The sequence below is a fragment of the Syngnathus leptorhynchus genome, chromosome 21, assembly GCF_054491065.1.
Source record: "Syngnathus leptorhynchus isolate UIUO chromosome 21, UIUO_Slep, whole genome shotgun sequence".
NCBI classification, from domain to species: Eukaryota; Metazoa; Chordata; class Actinopteri; order Syngnathiformes; family Syngnathidae; genus Syngnathus; species Syngnathus leptorhynchus.
Genome location: NC_141215.1, coordinates 4,827,869 through 4,853,733, shown reverse-complemented (window position 1 = coordinate 4,853,733; position 25,865 = coordinate 4,827,869). Strand labels below are relative to the sequence as shown.

The window sequence follows — 25,865 nt, the reverse complement described above, 5'->3', positions numbered from 1 at the left end:
AATATGCGCTGACATTTACTTTACCAAAGCAAAAGAGTGTTTTTCAAGTCTGCCTACACGAGTGACGACGTGGTTAATTGCAGCCCTAAATGTTGGCGGTCCCGTTAGGAATTAATGTGCTATTGGTGTGACTCTTTAAAAATGCCACAGACTCATATTAATGGAAAACAACATGCAAATGCGACAATATTACGGGATCAATGACACAGGACAATTTGATGTTCGCAAATGGCAACATAATCCAGAAAGCTTTGTCAAAGTGACTTACTTTTTACCTTAAAACTAGTCCTTTAAGTTGAGCTAGGCTTGTGCTTAATTGGGTCAGAATTTAGACAGAAGTCTGGCTCTGTGCTTCCCTCTCAAGAGGATTCAGGAATGCACATTTGTGCATGTTTTGCCTTGGGCCAGTAAGTCCATCCAGAGAGAGATGCTAAAGCTAAGCCCCCCCCCCCCGCCCCGTTTCCCACTGTCACCTCCTCCCACCTCTTTTCCTTTATTACTACAAAAAGCAATTGCTTGGAAGAAAATGCCAGAATGGTGCTTTGAATTCCTGGAGGGGCCCATCACAGAGACACGGCCCACGGAGCTGAGACAGCTAGCATCTGGAGCAAAGACACGGCGGCGTGTGCGGGTCGGGGAGTGGAGGGGGGTGTCGAGCGAATGAGAAGACAACGAGATGAGCAGCCAGAGAAGCGACAGAGAGCCCGTGGAAGCGGCGAAATGGCGAGCGCGAGACAGACGGAGCCAGAGGTCGACAGGGGAGCCGTAGATAGTCGGGGTGAGGGGGGGGGGGGGGGGGGCGGCAGGTGATCCCACATGACAAAAGACAGACAGACGACAACATCGAGATGCTTGGGTAATTGACAGCCGGCCGGGGAATAAAGTCAACTAACGCCAGGAAGCAGACTGCCGACGGTAGCAGCCCGGAGGCTCTCTGAAGCGCAAACAAATATTACATTAGAAGAGACAGAAGCCATTTGTCACAATGGGCGGCCTGAGAGGTAGTTAAGGTGGCGCGCCTAAGCTTGATCTACACTACGGCGCCGACGCCGTGACAATTGTGCTGAAGTCAACTCCGTTCAATCAATTAGCTCTCTCGAGACCCCAAACTTTCACCACTCTCAAACTTGTTATTAGACCTCCAAGGCGTTCTTCGGTCCTACTCGAGGCGGCCGCCCTCCCCTTCCTGACCGCACACCTCAGCATCCGTGCTGACAACCACAATTCAAAGTTAATGTGTCTGCGAGCCAAATCCGCAGGACATTTACGGCCTCGTGACAGCTGCACTCTCGTTGCCCCCGCGTGTCATCAAGTACCGAGTCGGTTTAAGGAGTAAGCGGGAGAGTCGGGACGCCCGCGGGTCGGCCGGTCGGACGCTTGGCTCGGCGCCACGCGCCGCATTACCTCGACCGCTTTTACAATTTGATAAGCCCTGGGTCGACTCGTCGCGAGTCGTCATCGCTCGCCATTGTATCACCTCTGAATGAGTCGGTGATGAGATCACACCAGGGTTGATTTTAATGTGACTCAGAGCACCCGAGTGACTGCCGTTTTTCGCCAGAAAAAAAAGCAATCTCTTCACGAATTGCATCTTAATACTAAGAAATGCTCATTAGTGCCTCGCCGCATTTCATAGCGACTCCAAAATGCGCTCCCGGAGGCTATCATCAGTCCAGAGACGATGTTACACGCCTCGGATTGGATTCTTTTGATTTGGTATCGAGATCACCAGGCTCTATTTTTGTGACTATTTTTCTTGTGAGAACACACCATTTTTGCAGCGGTACTGTGATTTCCAGCTTTTGGCACTAATTGCCACGCGTTTCTGAACCTTTGAACCAACTTGGCTTGACCTGCCATTAGCCAGTTGTGACTCTGTTTGAACCGAGCAAAGGAGGTTTTACCAGTACTCCCCAAAAAAAATGCTTGTTAGTGGTTTTGTTTCTCCTCTGGCTTTCACTCTCTGGATGTGAGAATGATATGGAAATTGCAACCCGCCTGCCCTCATTTATCTCTACCGCCGCCGCTCCAACAGCCGTATTGGGATGCGGAAACAATGAACTGATTTGCGGCCGCTGCTGTAGTCGCGGTATACGGTTAAAGATTTGATTTGAGACCCCGCCTGGCTCGAAGCATTTGCTCCCAATGTGATCTTGCACTTGTTCTATTTAAGTTTCTTTGAGCGGTGCAGGTGGTGAGCGACACCCACATGGGTTTCCCTGCAGGGCTTTTCTGCGCGTGCGATCAGTGAACGTATATAATGGCCGACCTGATTCCTCATGCCAGCAGCTGACTCCTGCTGCCATACATGCTGTATAGTATCCGCCGACGCCATATGTCCAAGAAAGTTATTAGCGGTCATTAGCTATTCCTGGTTTATAATATAAAAGCCGCCCGACACGAGGTGAAATCAAATTAGCAGCTGGATGTCACTTTATAGTATCGTAACATTATTCTACCGAATCGGAGATTGACATAGACGCGAACGAGCCCATTCACTGACGACACGCAGACTCTCCACGCTTCCCTTTTTTTGCCACAGGTGACTATGAAAATCATATGTCATATGATGTCATAAGAAATCACATCTTATATTGTTTTCCTGAAAGAATAATCCGGCCTCTTCTCCACGCTGAAACGTGCCTCGGTTCACGCACTACATCCTGGAGGAGATTTATTTCATATTTCCATCATGCTCTCTCGCTATCTCAGCCTGGCTCGTCTCTTTTGTACACAATATCTCCTGTCTAGCCTCTGCTCGCGCTCCTTCCCTCCCGAGGCTTTGGCACTGATAAACCCTCCCATTGTTACAATGACGACGGAACATGTGAGTTGCGCCTGCTTCTCAAGGCTTGAGGAGCTCATTACGACGTCTCAGCGGGGACCCAATTGGCAACATCGTGCGTGTGGTTGTGACGCACATGGGACGACCTTCTCTCAAATTGCTACCATTGTGAATTGGACTGTTTGGTATCAGCCTCAGTTGCTGTGTGTCACTCATATGAGTCTGGCGACACACACACGCACAGAATATTTTGACATCCATCTTTTGCTACAACTTGTGTCGTACAGTTGTTAAGGGTCAACGGCGTCAGATTTATCGCTCCGTTTTATCCGTATGCTAAAATAGCCCATTAAGCAAATGACATCACGGACTTGAATTAAACGGCCACTCTTAAGACATCAATGTTTTTCCTTTTATGCTTTTAATGTCACTTCAGGCCTGAGTAACTTCCTCCAGGACCTCTTCCAGTGACAAAGTTCATCTTTTCCCCTTAAACGAGCATAATTTGTGCTCGTGTTAACAGCGGAGCCTCCGCGGAAAGCCTCGACCTTTGCGTGAGGGCGGCCGACAGCTTGCCTCCCTCGCAGGTCACTCGGCAACACTTAGCGACTCGCTCTCGATGCTAAGACGTGGTTGCGTAACCTGGCGGGCATGTCAAATTTAGGCACGATTCGAGCAGCAGCCTTTAAAATAAGCCATAGATTTTTTTTTCTTTTCATCAGGGTTAAGCAAAAACCATGGGATGATTCAGGCAGAATTGAATGCTCACTCTATTTTCTCCTACCCCTGAAGCTTCTTTCTTGAATAGAAGCTGTAAAAAGGAGAGCGGAGAAAATAAATAAAATAAAAAACTAGAGTGACATTGCGTGCTTACTGTAAGCCATGGGTGTCAAACTCGTTTATATATCAGACTAGTTAAAAACCGGTCCAAAAAAAATCTTTGATGCACAATTTGTCTCCGCGGGCCACATAAAATGATGTGGCGGGCCGTATCTGGCCCCCGGGCCTTGAGTTTGACACCAGTGATGTAAGGTCTCCATCGTTTGGACGCTACGTTAAGTCAAGAGTTGTCTTCGTTTACAACAATCCCCATTTCCGAGCAATTAACACCACTTTAGCAGAAGCTTTTTATGACGACTACACCTAAACACAACATTAAACCGCAGAGATTATACAAAACCCAGAGCCGGCAGCGTTTAACGGTTGCGTCATAAAAGTACTAAAAAAAAAAACCTATATATATATATCGTAAGTAAAGTCGAGCCTTTAGAATTAGCTGAAGCAAAGCTCACTTGCGCTGCAGCGGCTTACGATGATTGACGGCGACCGCCAAGCCATCGCACGGTCAGGTGGTTCGCCTCTTGTAAGCGTGAGCGAGACGGGTTCCGCCGCTCTGTCGCGCCATTCGGGAACTCTGCTCCCTGTACTAAATAAACACACATAAGTGGCTCCCTCAGGAAACCTCGTGGGCGGTTGGTGTCGGGGGGGCATTTTCGGAGTCGCTCGGAAAGAAAAAGTCCTCCGGAGTGAACTCGGTGGGAGTTAGTTTTGTGAACAGAATCAAAACAAAAAAACTAAGAGGACTCCAGCTACTCAGTTGGTTTGGGAATAAACAGCAGGAGTGCGTTCAAAATCATTTCGGGCCAGCTATTAGAGAAGGCAAGTGCTAGCTAAACAACTTTGTAATCTGCTGAGTAGACAGGTTAGCTTCCATCCAAACAACCACATTTGGGGTAAACTAGATGGGAGGTATATCCAAAATCATCTCTTTATCCCTTTTAGCCGAGCAGAGTTTTGCATTCCGCAGTCGCATCCACAAAGAGCCGCTGAGAGGATCGGCCCGGTCGAATGGTTTTCCGCGGCGAGTGCTGTTTGGGTTTTTAAAGAGCGTGATTGCACTTGTGAGCCTCTCGCTAAAAGGATGCGCCAAGTGAGAGCGGGATCAGGCGGAGCTCATTGGACACTCGGGAGACTTGCGGCGGGGGCTTTGCGAGGCGCGGGTTATCGGAATAGCCGAGTCCCCTTTCATCGTGTCCATCAATCAAAAAAAGGACTGATTTATCTGTTTGGGCACGTCAGCTTGAAAGTGGCTTTCAATCTGACAGGACCAAACCCAACTTTGACCATAAAACAAGCGGGATGTACTTTTATGGGTGGCGCGGAAGGCAAGCGGGTCGGCCTACGCGCCAAATCGATTCATCTTCTAACACATTCATACATCAACGACGTGTCCTGACCGAGTCCAGTCCTAAAAAGTTATTAGAGGAGTCTTAATCAAAATCAAACATAAAAGTGACAGCCAGCGAGTGGGGAAGGTGATAGAATAAAAATGTGATGTGATTATTGAGCTAAGTTTATTAAAGGCCCGGTGACATTGTGTTGTAAACTACAAGCGGGCGGTTGATTTAGGAGGAAATGACGGCGAGAAATATGAAGTTGGATTTAAAAGTCTTGGGTGCGGAGATCATTGTGAAAACCCGTGCGTGTTGGATTCGAAACCGATATCGATCGGATTCCGTCTCACTAAGGTGAATGACGTTTTTGCGCAGCCAAAGAAAAAGAATGAGGTCACTGGGGGTTACACGTATATTTCTGCTCTCCTGCACTTTCTGGATTTGAAGGACGCACTTGAGTGATTCTGGGGTGTGGGGGGGTAGCCGGACCCCTTTTGCAATCATAGAAATGTGATGGATTTCATCACTGAGGCAGAAGGACTCTGCTCTCTGGAGGTCTTTGCGAAGGTGGGATCATTGCGAGGTGTGTTGGCCTACTCTCAACGGCGATGAAGTCGCCGCAATTTTAGGGTGGGGGGGGGTCAGTGAAGCTTTATCTCAATGACCTCAGAGATCCACATTGCTTCCAACGACCAGGCTTAAAAAGTATTCCTGAAGTTAATGTGAAATACCCTAATATATACGTATATAGAGTAAACAATATATATGATATAACTAATGGAGGCATCAATGGCTTCATCCGAGGCGACTTCTACTCGGGTGTTTGATGTAAGAAGAGCAATTTGGCTCTCCGGCTCGTGTGGTTTGATTGGCAGCTACTTGTGAACTATTTAGTTCCTCCACTTGTGGCTTTTGGTGTCCCTCCGTGCATAAGTGATGTTTATTTTATTTTGAAAAACGGGGCAGACTGGGGGAGAAGGTTTGCGTGGTTGGAGCCATTTTTCACGAGGTTTCATGGCAACGGCGACTGCCACGTCCCGTTAAATTACATGGCTTGTTTAGACATATTTCTCCCAAACCGATTACATAAAAAGCCCACGTAGATATTTTTTGTTTTCCGCTTTTGTGATGGATGCCGCTCGAGAGGATCCTGAAGCTTGCCAGAACCAGTTTATCGTAAAATATAAGGGGGGTGGGGGGTGGATGGATATTGTCAAGCACATTAACGTCACATCAACGTCGTTAAAATCCACTTGAAAGTCCCTAAGCGGCACCGATCAATCTTCTTTGTGATCGGCTTGATGAGAGGGAAAGTCTAGTCAAAAAGTTTCTTCCCTTTGAGCAACAGTCACGTCATTCGCGTTACTTTTTTTTGACTGAAGCATAATTTCCCGTAGAGGGAATACGATGGCGTGGTGGTGCGGACGGGGATTTAAAAACCGTCCGAGCCCCGACATGTAAACAGGATCGGCATGAGCTCCACGGCTCTTTTTGAAGTCTCAGCCCTTCCCTGGGAGAAACACACACTCATGCCTGGATACATATTTGCTCACAACACGTGCTTTTCTGGGGTTATCAGTTCCATAATATCTGATGGATTCCCCCGGCTAACACGAGTAGCGACGCGCCAAACATGCTTTTTGCATCTTTACAGGAAAAGCTGATAAAGAGCAAGCAGGAAGCTCCCAGGGTGCACCTGGCTCTGTGATGATAAAGGGGCAGGTCAAGGCTCACAGCAGGATGTCCGGGTTTGGGCCAGGAGAAGAAGGATGAGCTCGAGGGAGAGATTTTTTTAGAAAATACTTCTTAGGCATCATCATCATCATTCCACAACTGTTGCCATTTTTTTTTTTTTTTACGGGCCTTTATCCCGGTGAAAATGTTATCAAAGAGATTTTGTTTGATAGCTACCGAATTGCACCCGTATAAACGAGACAGATGGGCGACACTAAAGCGGGACAAAAATAAATTTGTTCGTGACCAGAGTTTGACGACTCCTCACGGGCCGAGCATCTTCTGAACGTTCGAGGTCCCGTTTCTCACGTTTTGTAGTCAAATTTGACGAATTCTTTGCTTTCTTAAGCACTTCCTGTGGCATTTATGACGCGAGGTTATTTTACATGCTCATTTGGACTAGGCCGTATGCTAATTGATTAGCGCTAATCTGTCCAAATATGCGCAATGCGTTTTCCCTCAAGGCGGCACGGATTATGTCACGCCGCCGGCGCTTCGCCGAGGTTATTAGGACGGCGCGCTTGCGCTAAATGCGCCGCATTACTCATCCGTACGCCCTCGCGACTGATGTTTGGTGTATGGACAGCGAGACGGATGACGCGACGAACGGGAGGAAAGATTTAGAACGGGCTGGGAAGGAGACATAAATAAAGAGGCTGGGTGAAACAATGGAAAAGTGCAAGAGAGTTAAATGGAAAGTTAAAAGCAAAAAGGGTTGTGACACGGGCCAGAAATCAAGGGAGAATCAATGAGCAGGCAGAGGCCAGCAAAAGCTTTCAACCGGCTGCCAATCTTTGAAAGGGACTTCATCAAAATTGCTCTTCCCGCCCGTCTCTTTTTGAATGTGGGCCGCCGCACCGGGCAGAGGTTTGACGTCGCAGCTGCTAATGTTGCGGGTGGTGGTGGTGGTGGTGGGGTCATATTGATTTACTGATGGCAGGCCTCCTTGTTTACAAATGGGAATATGGCGGCTTCAAACTGTGACGGGTCAAGTGTCTGATCAGAGCGACGGCAGAAAATGGAGTTGAGGATAAAAGGGGCTGGATTATGATTGGCTGTTTTTTTTTTTTTTTTAAAAAGAAAAGCCCTATAAAATAAAATAAAATCGGCTTGGTCCCTTTTGGACCCAGTATTGGGTTAGCTATGTCACCCTACGTGGGTTACTTTAAACCCAGCAAGGGAAAAAAAGAGGGGGGAAAAAAAAACCATAGCCAGCAAATATATGTATAGTATTTTTGATGTATTACTTATTTGGAGGTGTTGAAAAAGCTGTGAAAACCGCTTAACACACAAACATGACACGGCGCAGTATGCGCAGCAACATGAAACTCCACAACAAGCTGTCCATGCCGTGCAGACGCGTTGGTCTCCTTGCACTCGATTCGTGCCAATCGGCCAGTCTGGGCCTCACGCAGCCACTGTACCAACACAACTCGGATGGATGCCAGCGGCTTGCGACTTCCGCCCGTCATGTGACACGAGGTGGTTCAGGATACAAGGGGCTGGGGGGGATATAAGGGGAGGGGCAATGGTGGTCAGTCACAAGCAGGGAAGGGTGGATTGGACTGAGACGGCTGCCAGACACCCGACTCGGCTGCACAGATGGCCTCCTTCTTTTGCTCCTGGCCAACTAGTCCTCAAAGTGTTTCCTTTCACTTTCTAAGGCCTAACGACATTTACTATAAGGGTGGCCCTTTCTCGTTACCCATGAGCATCTATTTATGTCCATTTAGTGTGTCCGTATAGAAAATGCTGAGACGTGAGGCTTTCGGAAGGATGGCAATGTGCGGGTAATGAGGGTGTAATGCAAATGGCCTTCTTTAAGAGAAAAGACGGGCTTCGGCTCATTTTCTAAGCTTTTTTTTGCGCTTACTGCGCTTAAATCAGTCAATAAATACAGCTCACGCGGTAAAAAAAGAAAACGGGCGGAAAATTGACGGTGGATAAATATGCAAATGCGCCGTGAAACATCGTCCGTGCCCTCTAAGCATTTTGGGAGGGCTACTTGATATGCACACACGAGAGCGATGGGAGCCTAGCGAGCCTCGTTTGATGGCTGTGCTCTTAAGGAAGCTTTTTATGACGCCGGTTCTTTTTGGCTTCTGTTCAATAACTTGCAAACATACCAAATAAACATGAAGCACTTGGCAGCCAGCAACCCGTAAAACTAATCTCATATCTCCCTTTTTTTTTTTTTGGCTGCCAGGAGATTGTTTGTATGATGGCCCTAAAGAGAGCCAGAGAAAGAGATCAGATTTTTTCAGATAAGTCGCTTCGATGCCATTGTTGATGTTTTTCGGCATAAAAGTAGGAAGATGGTGCCCTCACATCTCTATCGCGGAGGATCATGGAGTCTCAAGCCATATTTTCACTGTATCAAGAGACAAAGCCTGCGTGGAATTAGTGTTTATCCCCTCGTCTTTCGGGGAGATTTTAGAGGCAGCGCAACACCTGGAGAGGCTCGAAAATACACCGCTCTTCAATCTCACCACCTCTAATGTAAATCGATGCCTCGAGATACAACTGACCTGAAGATACGGCCAAAGAATTCAAACAGATTAAAGATATACGAGGTAGCAGGAGAAGCGGACGTTTGACAGCCAAACGATTCTTCAAAAAATAATTCTCAAGCTGGTTATTGCCAAGTCTGTTTAGCTTCATGCTAACAAACGCATCAAAGCTAGCTCGCTAGCTAATCCGTTTATAGGAAACTCAACTCCAGACAAGGATTTAATATCTTGCTCGGCCAAGGCCGTCCAGAGAGACTGACTAAAGACAACCCCATCTGTTCTGTCTCCTAAAGCTTCATGTATAAAGATAAACCGCAGACAGCTTCGGCCGTCAAGTGTAAGCAGAACACAACGCAAGTTTTATTAGGTTTCACGTCACAATTGAATCGTGAGCCCGGGCTGGCGGTAACCCCTCCCAAACGATTCCTCTGGCGAAGGCCACACGTCTCGAGTGAAGAAGTACAAGTGAGCAAAGGGCTGCTGCGAGGATCCAATAATGTGTCCATCAGCGGCCTGTGGTGACAGTGTTAGCGTTTGACGGGCTGCTACAGCATTATAAGAGCGAGCGAGTGAAAGAGAGAGAGAAAATCCTCTCGCCCTTCATGTCACTCCAAGCACTTTCCTCGCCGTCTTGCCGGAGTCCTGCGAGACAATAAATTTGCCTTCCCGCACGTGACCTCCATGATTTCGACTTTCTCTTTACCCTCCCGCTGTCTCTTCCAGGCCAACGTGCCCTCCATCTAATGATCACATTTCTTTACGGCTTTCTCCGTGAATACAAGCGTGGCGGGCGGGGTGACTCAAGGTTGTCGCAACCTCGAGGAAACTGCCCTTTTCTTTTGATTGCGCTCTACCTTTTGCCTTGACTAAGTTGCTATCCGGCTGGCTTTTCCATCTCCATCAAGCTAGCAAACAACTTTGGTCATCTTTCAATACAAGCCCTACAAATAAATTGTAAACAAAGGGGGACAAAAACTGCAATTCGGCATTTATCGTCATTCTTCAATCAGATTACAGAAGAACTTGGTGGAATAATGGTTCAAATCAATACCGAGTTGTTGTTTTCTTACCCCGTCCACATTTTCTCGATTGTTTTTGAACGCTTTGGTTGTGGCAAAGGCTCATGTTATTGCTTCTATCAGCGTGTCACCTTTCTTCCTTCATTTCCATACGCATTTTCCCGCCTCGTATGCAAAAAGTCTCGGTCTCGCCCAGACAGGCCGACGACGGTGGTTTCTTTGCCGTCCTATCGTGGACGGACGGACGGACGGACGAGGGGGGAGGGAGGGGGTTGATTCCGAGCAGGCCAGAAAGTGTGATCCATTTAATTTTGTCAGCGTATTGATTTTTAATTTCCGCCTAACAGATTTAATTTGACACCCTCGTTGCATAAAGTGATCAATAGTGATGAGTCAGGTGTCTTTCGGGTTCACTTGCACGGAAAGCATGAGAGTCTTCAAGGTCAAAACTATGATGGAGTGCCATGAGTGTTATTTTACAAAAATATATCTTTTTTGTTTCCTACAAAATGTTTTTGTGGTGCTCGTGTCCCAAGTGACGTTTTGGTGCAATTTGTGTCAGATTGTACATTCAGATTCATCACTTACTTGTTTTGGCGTTTCAGTGCAGCGTGTCCATTAGGTTCCTTCCGGAAATTACTTGTGTGTCTTTTGATTAGATAGATTTGCACAATCTTCTTAAGGCAAAGTGCTTGTTGGCAAATGGCGCACACTTGTCTCCATACGTCACCGACGTCTGTGGGCGGAGTGAAAAGTTAGAGACGCAATAGAGCGCACTTTTGTGGCAACGTAGCCCTTTGTCGCTAACTAATCACGTCGGCCATTTCATTTCCTGTAATGAGACTTAATAAAATGTCCGCCGTGTTTGCCCATGTGTGTTTACAGACGATAAATAATTCACCATCGGAAGAAGTTTGTTTTTCGAGTCGGCGTGAGTGACATTGATTCCAATTAAACAATACGGCGTGACGTTGCGGGTAGTTTACAAATTAATAAGGCGCGTATTTAATATCGGGAGTGTGATGAAGGGCTGACGCAAGTTTTAAAGCGTCGTTGCCGCTAACGTTTATTTTGCAAATGCCGCAGCATGTGGTCTGTGGAAAAGCGTTGCATTTATAAATGGAAGTGATGAGACATTTTCTGTGAATTTATCTCATGGCGAGGAAGATTAAAGGCTCGGCTAAGCAACACGCAGAGATGTGAGATATGAAGAGGAGTGGCTTGAATGACTCGCACGTTGGTCATTAGCGCTTCGAGGGGATTAGAAAGTTGTCAGGAACGCTTAAGGGACTTCCCAGAACGTACGTAGTGGATTCCATCTTGTCAATCAACTGAGACGTTTGACGTGAGAACTGGAATTATTTTTCACCGCTGATATACTCGCAGGGAAATATATTCTTTATCCTCTGCATTAAAAGTAACCTAATTTTGTGTTCCCATTCAATTCCAATGGCTCCATTTTTTTTGTGGGTTTTCCTTTGAGGAAAAACGTAGCCATCAAATATTGCGAGAGCAAATCTAATCAATGCGCCTTTCTCATGCAAAGGAGTTTACAACTATATATCGGCTTCAAAATCTTTATGTTGTCGTAAAAGAAGTCAAGTTATGGACTCCCGGATGCTGACCGCATATTTTTTTTTTCCCCTCCGCTCGGCATAGTTCCCAAACATATTGCAACAAAGCCGTTGTTGATTTCAAACAACGTTATGCGTGCGGTCTCCCGAGAGCGTCTCTGGGCTTTCTTTGACTAAATCAAATTATAAAATATTCATTCGACGCCATTTGGAAATGTGTTTATTCAGAGTTCACAAATGTTCCTCGCGTTTTTGGGACGCCTCAACTTTTTACCTCTGATTAAATTTGTGTCGTACACCTCGGTGGACATTTGCCTTCCGTTTTGGCTTTTCTCTCTGATTAAGCCCTCTCGCAGATTTATCGGCTATAGGAAATAATGGGAAACACAGCGAATGTCGAGATTTGAGGCCATTACTCATGGCTTTTATTGGCGAGGGCTCGTCCTGGCGCTCGGCCAATGACCTGCAAAAGGACAAAGCGGGGAACGCCTCTTCTCGAACAGCGAGGGGGTGTCAGGAAGAGGAAGAAGCAGCGGGGGACAGTTGCAACTAGGTGAGACGAGCTTTATTAATTCATACGGCAGGGAGGGGAGGGGCGGGGTAGAGGGATTTTCCGAAATTTATCTTTGTGTAGGAAGAAGGATTAGAACAAAATAAAAGATCATATCAAGACCACAGGCAGCAAACACAAGGCCCGGGGGCCAGATATGGTCCGCCACATCAGTTTATGTGGCCCGCAAACACAAATTGTGCATCAACTTCATGTGTCAATACTAAAATTACAAATGGTCTTTTCACCAATATTTACGACCATTCATCTTTTGAAAATATTTGATCGGTTTTTACTCGTCTCTGATTCCGATGATAGTTTGTTGCGTCGCCTATCTTGTATATAGAAGACGCTACTCCGAAGGAAACAATGACTACTAGCGTTAACACACGACTCCCTCAACTAACATGTTTGAATTTCCATCCCAAGCCAGCGCCGACGACAATCTGCACATTGATGAATAACTTAACGGGGTGGGAAGCCTAATTGCCGCTCGGTGTTGGCGAAGGCGGCGTATAAATATTTCCTCTCATTTACACAAACTGCTGGTGTCACTTTGAATTGCTGTGACAATTTTTTTTTTTTTTGAGGGGGGGTGGGGCGTTTTAACAGGTTGGCGCACGTTAAGTGTCAAAACAGGTGCCAAGTCACGTCAACCGTGCGAACGGTTCTCGTCGGCTTGAAACTTTTTGACTCTGTCGATGTACTATATTTAGCCGGTCCGCCGGGGCGTGCGCTGGCATATGCTCGGTCCATATGATCCTGTTTGACATGCACGCCGGAGCAGAATTCCCAGCCCCAAATCCTTGTCCGGGTCAAGTCTCGGGATGCATCACAAGTTAAACACGTGCGGCGCAATGGTGGCGGAACTGGAAAGCGTGCAGTTTGGCACTTGATAGCAGAGACTGTTATCAGCTAATTAGTGCTGGGAGCTGCGAGGGGAGGGGCGAGGGGGGTGGGGGCTCTCGGCTCACTTTTGCGGTGTGGGTGCTGCCATCACTTGTCATCTGCCTCAATTAGAAATGCACACAAGTGGGCACACGAGGAAGCCCCCCTAAAGAGTGTTAGTGTGGAAAAATGGCTGACCTACAAATCTTTTTTTGTGTGCGTGTCATTGTTGCAAATTTGCATTTTCTCTTTTAGCTTCAAACAACATGGCGGGATATAAATAAGAGGAAACAATTGCATTTGTTTTGCACTGCAGGGGCGGGATTATGCAAGCTATTGTTTGGATTCTTTGCTCTATATTGGATCCTCCTTCAGTCACGCTGCTTTCAAGGCATCCTTTTTAAATGCTTTTTTTTTTTTTTAAAGAATTTTTCTCGCCATCATATGATGACATCTGGGGCTAAATATGTCATGCTTTTCAGTTGGCGATAAATCGTTTTGGATCACAAACTGAGCGATGAAAATTCATATTGCCTGTTGCCAAAACACGGAGGCTTCGCCAATGCAGAAATGCAAAAAAAAAAAAAAAATGATGCCATTTCTACATCTGAATTCCTGATTTGAAAACAGTGACTCATTTGTACATTGAACATGTCAACACTAATCCTGGAAATGGTGCAATAATTTGCCCTGAGGGGTAAATAGTGTATTTAAGAGGTGGCTTCATTTGCCCTAAAAAAAAAAAAAAAAAAAATCATCTTGATAATTAATTTAATTTGTGTCCAATTTGTAAGGTACAATAATGAGACCATTTGTGCACTCTAGATAAAAGACAAAGTGTTGGCCTCCACTCTTATCGACTTGCTACTCTAATGGAACTAATTGGTAGCGTTCACAACTAGTCTTAATAATATGCAAAAGTGCAGAAATAACTGAGTGACGACACGACGAGCGAATTGGATGGAAACGCTTTCGACTCTCTCCGTGTTATTTGCTGAATACGTTTAGCCTGAGCTGTCACATAAGCCGGCCAATTGCCCAAGTCTTATCAAGCGTGGCCATTATTGAGGAGATGCATCTGACAGGCATACTTATCGCGCCTAAAGAAGTCGCATTGGACTGGTTGGAGAGGGAAGGGGGGGGGGGGGGGGGTAAGGAGGAGGAGGGAAGAGAAGAGCGCAGGGAGGGAGGGAGATGTACGGCAGCATTGTAAGGAGAGAGAGAGGAGAGAGAGAGAGAGAGAGAGACGTGGAAAAAGAAAGGGGCTGCAAGGGGGGGGAGACTTGGTGGCGAGTGTTTGTCTCTGCCTGAGCGGTGGCGACGGCGGCGGTGGTGGTGGCGACGCGCGCCTGACACGCGTTGGAGAGCGCTGGCCGTGGGCATCTCCTGCGCGCCTCGGAGAACCGCGCGCACGCTCGAAGGACCCTCTGCTGCCGATCTCATCGGAACAGCCTCGGGGGGCGGCAAACAAGTGAAAGACGATGGGCACCGTTTTGGAGTCGCTGTGACGCACTGACGCCAGTGCGCGTTTGTTTGGCTTTCAACACTTGGACTAACGCTTTGGATTGATTTTTTTTTTTTTTTTTGAAATACAAGACTGCTGCATTACAAGGCAGTGTGATTTTCTGAGTTTGGACGCCTCCCCCTCCTTCCCCGCCCCTATCTCCTGCACCGCCACCGGCGTACTCTCCGCCAGCATGCAGCTGCTCCGAGTTGCGTGGGCACTCACCGGAGCGGCGATCTGCTGCTTCCTCATCCTCCTCATCCACTCTCGTCTGCTCAAAGAAGGTAAAGCCACCACCTCGGCGCTTTTTGCGCCATCTCCGCTTCTTCGTCAAGTTGCCACCAAAAGTGTACGTGGGCGTCTGAAAACAACATTCATATGATTAGACGTTCACAAGCTTGATATATATATATATATATTTTTATTTTTTTATTTGAAATCACAGGCGGAATATTGAACACGTCCCAACATGGGCATGAAAAGAAAGCAGCGAGTGCTTTGTTTTAATCCGTCTCAATAGATGGCACTAGAGTCTAGCTTTAGGGGAACATGGAGGTCAAGCCACGCCAATGTTTCCTTCTGTTGTCCGCCCTTCTGATTCTCCAACAAGGTTGAATAGCAATTAAGATCATCACTCGCCCACCCCCTCCTCTTCCTCCAGGCCATCATCGCCGTCATCACGTCCACGCTTGCATGGTTGACACGTTCCTGCAGACAAGCTGCACTTTAGCTCCTTTTTTTATTTTTATTTTTTAAAGCTGATGATGGATTGATGGGATTTGATTGATTTCATTACTTTTATTGCTTCTGTTTCAACGCCGAGTAATCTCTCGGGGTGGGGGTGGGGCGAGTACATCGAAAGCTCCTGCTCCTGAAAGTCAAACGGTCGCCGGACTTGATGAACTTGGCGGAAAATATAAAGCAGTCGATTGTGTCCCCCCCCGTTGATTCTCTCGGAGCATTTTCTTTTTTTTGACGTACAAACTCGTACGAGGCAAAATGGTGGCGTTGAAGATTCTGTGCTGGACCTTTGGACCTCGCAATGTTTTATGACATGCTTGGGGTCAAAAGAGCATCCTGTGGCCACCTCAGAGTACGACAAAGCCGTCCCTCCGGGCTATTGTAATGCGATCAAGCATCCTTCCAGTCAGCAGCAATGTCGACTTGATATTTTTGACCTTTGGCGCTGTCATGTTGCGCGAGAGAAAGATTCCTCTTTTGTTTTTACAAGCTTAACATTGAATAGCTTGGAAGTGTTAGCTTGCGTGCGTGTGAAGAATGCTGCCTTTGTGAATGAACAAGGTCAGAGACAAGGCCTCATACATGGGAGGGCCTTTGGTTGGGGTGGGAATGGAGGAACAGGATTGCCTTGAAATCCACAAAGACAGACTTGTTTTTTAGCCTCATTTTAGCATGTCGCAGTTTGGCCATCTGTATATTTGCTGACACCCTGTTCAACACACACATATTTTTAGACGCCAGACTCTGCTGGCTCCAGATCTGCCATAGAGGGATTTGCAGTAATGCTGTTGAGTCCCCAGCTATGAACCATTTCGGCATGAAATGGGAGCGATCGTGCCATTTTTAAAAAGTACAGCTTTTAAACATTAAAGGTTAATAGGTGCCATCGCTCTTAAATGGCAAATGGTTTAGTCGGCCATCTTATTAAATGGACTCTTAAAACTATTGGGTGATAAGTAACCCAATTTAGTGCTGGGTCCAGAAGGGACCGAGCCAGAACCAAGCACATTGGGTCAAGATTCCGACGTCACGTCTCCGTCAACTACCTCCTTTCGTTTTTGTTTTTTTATATACTACGTGCAAGCCTTTGACACTACTTGACCCAAATCTTCCCGAGGCTGTGAGTAGAACCGCCACACCACACAGTCACTCCTATCTTTTTTTTTTTTTTTGTCACTCCGTATGTGCTAAATCATAACTGACGCGGGTTGCCTGGTGTCAGCCGCAGTGTATGAATACACATCTCTCTGTCGCTTTGGCCCATTACACCTAGCCTTGTGGTTTTTAGGATCAATAACTGCAGGTGTCAGGGCACACTGTGAGCTTTTTTTGCTAGCCGAGCGGGGTGGAGTGGAGGGAAAGGCTTTATGATTGAAGGAGAAATGATGTGTGGCTGAACTCGCATTCAACTTCTCATTGGAGCAGACACCATTTTTTGCCTCGCTTTGAAGTGGGAAGCTGCTTTGGGGGGGCTTTACTAAAACGGAACTGAGAAGTAGTCTGGCGCAGGTTTGCTGCCGATTCTTCTCATTAAACCCGGGCGTCTGGTTTTAACTACGAGGTAAAGAAAAATGATCATACCGATACGGGTCCAGTAATCAAATGAAGGTCTTCGTGTAAGGTTTGGAATTTGCCATCTTACAGTGGGTCAGTGGTGACAAATCCAGATCCAGAAAGACCACAGTTGAGTAGAAGCACCCCGGTGTCTAAAGCCAAAACTTTGGCAGGGTTTTGACTTTCTGGACCTGGATTTGGAACCTCTGAAAGTGCTGGTCCAGTATCTTTTTTTTCAGTGACTCGACCGGTCGATGACTTACCTTCAATGGACGAGGAGGAGAAATATCAAGAGCAGTCAAGAGCAAACTGCGCCATTCCGACCCAAACATGTTTGAGCAGCGTCGGCGGCGTCAGTCATTCTTCCCTTTTTTTTTTACACATCTATTATTCATCTGTAGAAAAAAAAAAAAGGGGATTTTACAGATCTCAGCCTTGAAGCATATTTGCAGGCTCCAGAGACGGAATGATAATGTACTTGTATTTAAAGCCGCAGTAATACTCCGTTGGCATACAGAAGCAACGCAAATCTACCGCCGCGACGACTCGGCCGCTACGTCGGCGTTCCGTGACGCATCTCAATCGGGGCGGTATCATCTGGAATCGATAAGGCCAATTGATTGATGACTTCAAGGCTTTGTTAATGAACGCCATTGGATTCATCGCTCCGAGACCCGCGGCGGCGTTTTCAAGGTAATCAAACCTTGAAATGACTTCTGTGTGTCGTGTGTCTCGGGGCGCTTGTATGAACTATCCGGTCTACTCGCGGCTCGGTATTTCACTTGCCGTATCGATTGCGGGGACAGTAAAAAAAAAAAAAAAAAGTGTGCGCTATTGCACCCTGTTTTCCTAAAGTCGTATCGATTATGTTTTGGCAGCGCGGTGGGACAATAAAAGATGACGGGGTAGGGCGCTAATGAAAAGCTGGCTGTGAGGAACCACTTTGCCGGTTTCGACTCGTCGGTCAGGAAGAAGACATCGACCATCCGGGCTGCGGTCAGTGCAGGCTGTATAGATCGTGAATGCGATACAAAGGGGGAGGGGCGAGCGGTTTCAGAGGTTAGAGACTAGTCGAGTCATTTGTCTATCTGCTTGTCAACAGGCGAGACAAAGAACCTCTCACATCAGCAGTTTCCTCCTCGGTCCATCGTCACATCAGTCCATCACAGTCATCGGGCCAATCCCACTAAAGCCCCGTGTGTGTATTTATTTAGATTGAAGGGCAACAAAATGGACCCTCGGTCGGTTTTATTCACCTTCCAGATTATCGATTCCGCGGCGGCGGAGTGCGTGGCGTCCACGCCTTCCCGGGGAAATGACGGCTGAGAAGTGTGCTTGCCCTTCTTTGCTTTCACTTTGCACATCCCCTGCCGTGCCAAAAGGTAACGATGAGGTCATTCCCCCTCCTGCGCTGGATCAATCGCCGCGTCTCTGTTCATCTCGCTAATCGATAGCTACTTAAGAAGTTTGATCGGCTTTGAATCTGCAGTCGTTTGAATGCATTTAGGAACAATGCGTTCTTTTTTTTTGGGGGGGGGGGGGGCACCCGAGGCCCCTTGCGCCCGGCAACTGTGGCGTCGGTGATAACAAGCTCGGTCATGCTTTATGGATCGTCCGCTTCGGAACATTTTTCCCTATTTCCATCTGACAGAAATCTGGGTTTAATCTGACATTAGCTCGGCGATAGCGGGTGAACTCACCTTGGGCTCAAAAAGGGGGCCGTAATATTAGCGATACGGCGGCGGTGCGCCACAGAGCGAAATGGCGTGTTTCTCTTTAGAAAACTAATGGAAGCTTTATCGATTCCAAAGAGCCCGAGCCGAGTTGCTTTGTCTCGCCTGTCGGATTGTGTCTAAAGCAATTTCATAAAGATCATTATTTTCTTTCTGGGGATAGCTGGCTGCTAAACAAGATCTCCCCAGCTTCGTTCCTGCCTTTTGTTGCCACATTCGGTTGTTGCGCACCAATAGAAAATGAATTAGAACCGAATGGCAAGTAATGAAAATCGCTAAATAGAAAAAGCCACGGCGCGACACATCCCGTTAGCTTGTCGCACCCTTGAATAAATTGCTCGCGAGGTTTTCCAATTGCTATCTCGCCAATGCGAAATGGATTTATCCGAGTGAAAGGGACAAGCTATAAAATGATGGGTCGTAAGGAGAAGGGGGATTCGTTTATTGTCTAACGTCAGCGCGTCGAGTGGCGGCAAAGGTGGTGACATGCCTGTTAGTCACGCGTGGCGCCGTTCATTTGTCCGCACCGCCGCGGCTTATCGTTGACAGAGCGTCAAAATGGAATCAATCACTTGCGAATAACAGCCGGGACGACGACATTATTTTTTTTGTCTCTGACAGAAAGGCCACTATTTTTATCTTTTTTTGTATTTTTGAAGTCTGGGCCTCATTGTTACTTTTTACGACTGATGAATTCAAAACTGTTGCCGTGGCGAGGCCATGAAAAATTCTGCAGATTTTAATAGAACATGCGTGAAAACTGTTGAAAATAAAATTTTCAGAGGGCTATTAGCTCGCATGATATTTTTATAACTTCCTTTAAATCAATTAACCAAACACCGGATATATGTTTATCCGAGGAAAGGGACCACTAAAGGGCCTGTTATTGCTGTTTTGCTCACATTGATGCATTTGTGGCAAAGGATATTTCTCCATTACTCATCACAGCGTTAGTTAACAGCCATGCACCCACAGGACACTTGATTAGGTACGGCTAGAGTGTCTAATCCAATGAGATCCAACGCACATAAGCCTTTTTAATGACAGCAATTACTTTGGGAATGTCGATTGTGTTCCTATTGTGTTCCCCTTACGGTACTGAATACGATTTAAGATGATGAACTTCAATTGCAAAAAGAAAAAAAAAAGAACACTCCAGCCATCCAAATGGAGTAACTATAGCAACTTTTTAGTTAATATTTTACACTTGGTGCTTTTAGCGCTGGGATATACGACAAAGAATGAAAAACAGCTGGGGATCTTGTTTCTTTATCTTCATCACGGTCCATTCCACACAGGGCAGACGGACTTTATTATTGTACCTGCAGGGACTATTTAAAGCAAACTCATGAATACGAAAAGCTTCCGTCTTTTTTTTTTTTGCTGCATTGTGTCGTTACAGTTGTGGGGGTGGCTTTCTCACTTAGAAGTAATGCATGCATTGCGTAGTGTAAAGACAATAATTTATGATGGGCGCATGGCTATAAACAGCTCGGGCCGCTCCGAACTTTTCTCATCATCTGAGACGTAATGCGCTTTTTTGTCCTCTTTGCTATGCATCGATGTGACCTGACTCACTTTTTTCCGCCTTTCTCTTTCAAATCAGCAAACTTCCTTTTGCCCACGCCGCTGCTTCTCCTTCCATATTTCAGCGCTTATTATCAACCGAGAAATTCACAATGAGGCGACAGAGACGATGGTTTTAGATGGGCTGTTTGAAGCACACGCGCTGACAAAAAGTCGCGACGGGAGGGTAAAAAAAAAAAAAATCATTTGATTTTAATAATCACATATATTCAGCAGAGGGAATATGCCGGCGTGGCACATTTGCCTTGCTGAACAGACAAGAAATTATACCTGGTGCGCCGCCACCTAAGCTAGACGCTAATACCACATCCAATGAGTTGAAAGGAAATAAGGCTTGTGGGATTCGGGGGAAAGGGAAATACTTGCTTAGATCAAAATATTGTACAAAGGGCCTTTGGGGTGCCACGATCAAGCAAACATTCGAAGTCCTGGCCTCAAAACACATCAAGTCACAAAACGTATATTGACGCACCTTTAAGCAAGGAGAAAACGTCATCGCAGTCATTTTAGTTGACATTGTGGGTAATTTCGATTTGGTTGAGTGAAAATAAACCTTTATTGTCAACCCTCTGCTTAAAATAAGTACCGTCATTATCTAGAACATGGCACTCAGAAACCATCTTTTCATTGATTGTTCAGCCAGGCGTTTTCTATTTTCCAAGGTTGCGACAGCCAATTTAATTATGTTAAAATGTCAGCGTCGCCAAGCGAGGTGCCAAGTCTGTCCGCGGACTTTTTGTATCATGAAATGCACACAGGTGCAAATAACATGGGCTGTCATTGGGTTGTCACACTTTTGCGGTTATTTAAGTGCTGACATCACAAAGTTGACCGGCAAGCGTGCCGGATGGCTAACGGAGCAGAACCGACTTGCTTTCTGGCTCAGGTAGAAGCACTTTTTTTTTGTCTTTTTTTACGCCTCCCTCATTGATGGACTTTGACTGGTTGCTGAGCTGGCACCTCGTGAGAACATGCATGTGGCGGGGATCCTCAGCGGCTAATGAAATAATTGACACCGAGTGCCTCAAACACACTTCCACAAACGGGTCTTTTATAGATTTACCGTCTCTTTGCACACATGTCTACGCGCACACACCAAGAATACAGATAACAACTGGTGGAGAAGCCCAATGCGCCTTCGGTTGTAGCTTGCAAATGAAGTAACCCGGTGGCAGAGTACGGCCGGTCGGTGACGGCAAATGAGGTGGAAAAAAGAACAGACGGGTAAAATGTCGAGCCAAGAGAAGACAAGGCGCAGTCTGCGCCCGCTCGCTCGCTCTCTCGTGTACGAGGACACGTTGGCCTTTGCTGTTGTATCTAACAAATTGTCCACCGAGCACGGTTGTATTTGAAAGCAAACAAATAGAGTGGCAAGAGATGGGAGACGAGTCGAGGCGAGTCATAGGTTGTTGCAAATTGTTTCCTTCCTGTTGGAGATTGGAGCTGGTCGACAGGGCAACTAAGTGTCAGTTACTTCCCCAAAAAATTGTTTATCAAATATTTTCTAACAACCGCGCTATGAGAGTTCGGCAGGTGCGAAAATGCCACTCAATTGGTACCGGACATTTTTTTTTTTTTCCCCCAGGCTGGAGAACCGTTCAAAATAATGTATGCATTGGCTCACCTTGACTGTTTAATATGTGGTGCTTGTAAAACGGTCCTGTTCCGACGAGGTGAAAGGTCAACTCTTAATGGCACGTCGCTCCCGCCCGCCCGTTTGCATTTTAATCACTCTCCTCGTTAATCCGGAACCTGATTGCGGAGAAGTCACACGGAAAGTCGCAGGTTATATAACGTTTGGCTCGTGATTAGTTGGATTCACATACAAATAAGAAGCGATTTGAATGCACCCCCAAAAAAAAAAAAGTTAGGTCACGTATGGGCTCGGGCGAGCGGCCATGATTGTTTTTTCATTGGGGGCCGCATTGTGGGTAGCGTGCGGAGGTTTGACTCGAGAGCCGCTTGGTATTTTTACCCAACGTCCTTAAAATAGTCCCGCGCGAGTACATGTGTCTTGCCGTGTCGCCCTGTGGAGCTGTGAGAAGACACAGCGTGCGAATATACCCGGTTTTTTTGGGGGTTTTTTCGTGCACACACACACGAGCAGTCAAAAATTAAGCGAAGTTTGGACAAGAAAACTAAAAAGAGCACCTACGATCTTGTTACCTTTGGAAATCCAGCCAGGGACGTTTCCTCCTTTCTTCCTTTCTTCTTCCCCCTAACTGGGCTTCTGCATTGGATCAGACGGCACCTGCATACCAATGGCGCCTCCGCTGGAGAAATTGGGGCTGTGGGAGCAGAAAAAAAAAAGATGAATGCGAGGCCGGGGAGGGACACGTGGACGAGATGGAAGACTGCGGAAGGTGTCCTCCACGCGAGACCGGATCGATACGGCGCTGCTTTCTTTCAGCGTTACGCTCCGTAGAGTCGTTACATGTTTCGGGAAGTCAAACAGAACAGAGCGCCGGCCCGGAGCTTGGTATCCACCCAGCAGAACAGTTCGATTCGAGGTTCCGAGTAAAAACGCGGAGAGTCCGACAGTCCTCGGGGTCCTCACTCGGCTTGTATTGATCGGTAGCAAGAAAACAAAATTAAGCATTTATGAAATGTGATGCTTTATGATTAGGCCCGAATGATTAATTGCACTTGCGAGAATATGGCGAAACCATAAAACACGGTTTTTGAACCGAGTTTTTCATCTCACGAGACCTTGAAGCAAATATTAAAATCGAAGGGTGACTTACTCCTGATATGACAACTCACCCTGCGTGCTCTAAAATAATAATACAACTTTTAAAAAAATAGGAAAATAAATAGATGATAAATAAAAGGAAAAAATGATTGGCCCACACGTGGGCTTGACTGCGTTGGACCAGTTTCTTAAAAGTCGAAGCCATTTCATCTGCATGTGTAAATGATGGCCGAGCGCCGCCTGGTAATAACAGCGGCCGCCTGATGTTGAAGCAAATGAATAATTTATCATTTATGCCGCACCGAAGTGAGCACATCGTCTCCATTAAAGCACATTGACTGTGTGCGCGCTCCAGCTTCTAGCCCCCGCTGGCTTTATTACTAATGCACACACACACACAGTCACAAATGTAGAACTTCCTTTCCGTACTTGACATGCACCATTTTTCCCTTCTGTTTTTTTTTTTTTTTTTATTATTCCTTTCCTCGCGTCCTTATTTCCTTCTCTTTTGTTATGCTAACTGCTATCGTGAGTGCCGCTATCTCCTCTGACTGAGCATCCAGTTTTGGCAAAAGGAGCCGAGAATCCAGGCCGGGATGGATTTCCATGCTGAGTTCTGCCTGCTGTGAACTATTTTTTTTTTTTTTTTGCAGTCAAACGTAACGCGTTTGTGACTGCGACACCATCAGGCCCTTGTCATCCTGCTGGTTGAGCACCTCGCGTACGGTCATGTCGTTTTTCTTGTGAGCGGAATATCTGGCGCTCATTAAATGGCGCAGGTGTGACTCTATAACAAAAAAAATACGAATGTGCAAGTGGGAGGCAAAAACGTGATGTTTGTCACATTTTAATTTCCGTTGACATTTGTAGAGGGGAATGTTGACATCAGCTGCCTGGAACCAAGTTAGCTGAGTTCAGAGCATTCCGCCGTGACTCACGTGCATGACAAATGAACTTTAATTAGCAGCCGTCACATATTATGCAGAGTTCATCTCAACGCGTCACCTTCATATTTGAAGTTAATGCAAACGTGCCACAGAGGGAGCCCTTGCGCCCTTGCTAAGGTTTGTTTTGCAATCATTCAATACCATTGACGGCTATAGATGTCAATTTGTAAGTGGCGATGAATAAGTTAATAACCGCCACGTAATAGAGTCAATTTAATTTACCCGCACAAACCCTCAGGCGTTAAAGAAAAAAAAACGAGTTCCACAAGTTCCCCGCTTGTTTCGTAATAGCGCACGTAATGTACGAGTGGCCACGCGAATGCGCGTCTCTCCGTGTGTGTGCTCCTCCTCATCATCCCAGCAGCCAGGTTATCCCCTCCTTCATCATTATCCGCACACCAGCTCATAAATCTACGCGCTGATAGCGGCGCTCCGGTGTCCTAATGCATATTCATAGCGACGCGGCCTAAATATTCATGAGGCAACGTCTGGCCAAAGCCGCTCCGATTGTGAAATATAAGGCGCACTTTGCCTTTTTATGGCCTTGTTTTCTCGGCGCTTTGTTGCAATACGTGGGGATACGGTTGATGTATTTGCATGTCTCAAGGAGAATTACCGTGAACAAGTTTTTGCCCCCCCCCCTCCCACGGCCTGCTACACGGAGGTACTCTTGGGCCCCAAAATTGTTCAGCAGCTTTTTTTTTTTTCTTTTACCGGTGATGAAAAATGAGGCGAGTAACCACTTTTGAAAGCTTTATTTTGCTGGGATGGCGCACATATATCACGCTTTTTGGCCAACGGATGACAGATTACCAAGCTGATAAGACTTTCCCCCCCCCCCCCCCCCCCAACTAATGAGTCAACTTAATACCTAAATTTCGTTGATTCACTTTGGGAATCAATCCTGATTTCTTGTTGGGTTGAATCCAACTTTTCAAAAGTCGTAAAGAACCAAAGCATATCCAATTTTCTTGAAAGACAACAAGTGAGCCCCCCCCCCCCAACCATCTGTCACGTTCTAAAATCCACGAAGGCTCCTCCGACTGGGGGTAAGCGCACTGTAACCCAATTATACATGCCGGCCATAACCAGCCTTTGGGGAAATGGCTCTATTAATGTCCTCGTTCCCTACTGACATCTAATGTGCTTTGATTTTTCTTCTCTCGCCTCTCGCACAAAGCATATTATAGCGTATAGGCTGGAAATGAGCCTGTTTATACGCCGTCTTTAAGACTTCCAAAGAGATCGTCGTCGCTAATTATGCCTTAAAACGCTCGCTCGAGTGTCCGCGGGCTCTCGTACAACATGCTTACGACATGTTGAAGTTTAATCCCCGTGTAACGTAACTCTTTGCTCGCGTTATATGCAAATCTTTGGAAAAATAGTAACTGCGATAGAATGTTGATGAGACGACTTTAGATGATTAAATAAGGACGTCAAGTTTTGATGGTCACTGTGGCCCGAGGCCTACGTCTCATCACGTCATTGTCCAAAGTCATCGTTTGTAATTACGAGGAAGGGCCGTGTTGCGCGAGTGACAACAACCGCATCGTGTTTGACAGCCTGTCGCTGTGTTTTGACAGCCTCGCACGTGCCGCACTCGGCAGCAGGCGCCTTTCTGCAATTTGACGTCGCTCAAACCAAACGCCACATTGGGTGTTTTAATTCCAGACGTGGCGAAATGGCTCCGCGCGTACTTCTACGTGAATGAAAGGCCCGCTCGACAATGGTTTGACACGAGATGAGCTCGGAGCTTCATTAGTCGTGGGTCTGTCGGCGGCGTTATTGATGATTAGGGAAAAGGAGCTTTTGTTCATGAGAGATCCAATCATCTCGCTCGCTTATTCAACTGGCAAGAGAGGAGCAATCTGGT

At 46.6% G+C, this 25,865-nt stretch overlaps 2 protein-coding genes across 7 annotated transcripts in view; one reads left to right on the top strand and one right to left on the bottom strand.

Annotated features, from left to right (window-relative positions):
* LOC147040279 (uncharacterized) overlaps positions 1-25,865 on the bottom strand; it is a 161,577-nt gene that overhangs the window by 39,657 nt on the left and 96,055 nt on the right. For 4 of the 6 annotated variants that reach the window (XM_085902280.1, XM_085902281.1, XM_085902282.1 and 1 more), the window contains exons 11-15: positions 22,520-22,641; positions 21,978-22,105; positions 17,297-17,428; positions 14,964-15,099; positions 10,811-10,958 (exon numbers count right to left, since the gene is read on the bottom strand). The gene's annotated coding sequence lies outside the window, so the exon portion shown is untranslated. Of the gene's footprint in view, positions 1-10,810; positions 10,959-14,963; positions 15,100-15,594; positions 15,610-17,296; positions 17,429-21,977; positions 22,106-22,519; positions 22,642-25,865 lie in introns of those variants that run through there. The other 2 variants (XR_015063127.1, XM_085902284.1) reach the window with 2 other exon arrangements.
* Positions 1-25,865, top strand: part of tafa5a (TAFA chemokine like family member 5a) — a 58,543-nt gene that overhangs the window by 4,211 nt on the left and 28,467 nt on the right. The window lies entirely within an intron of this gene.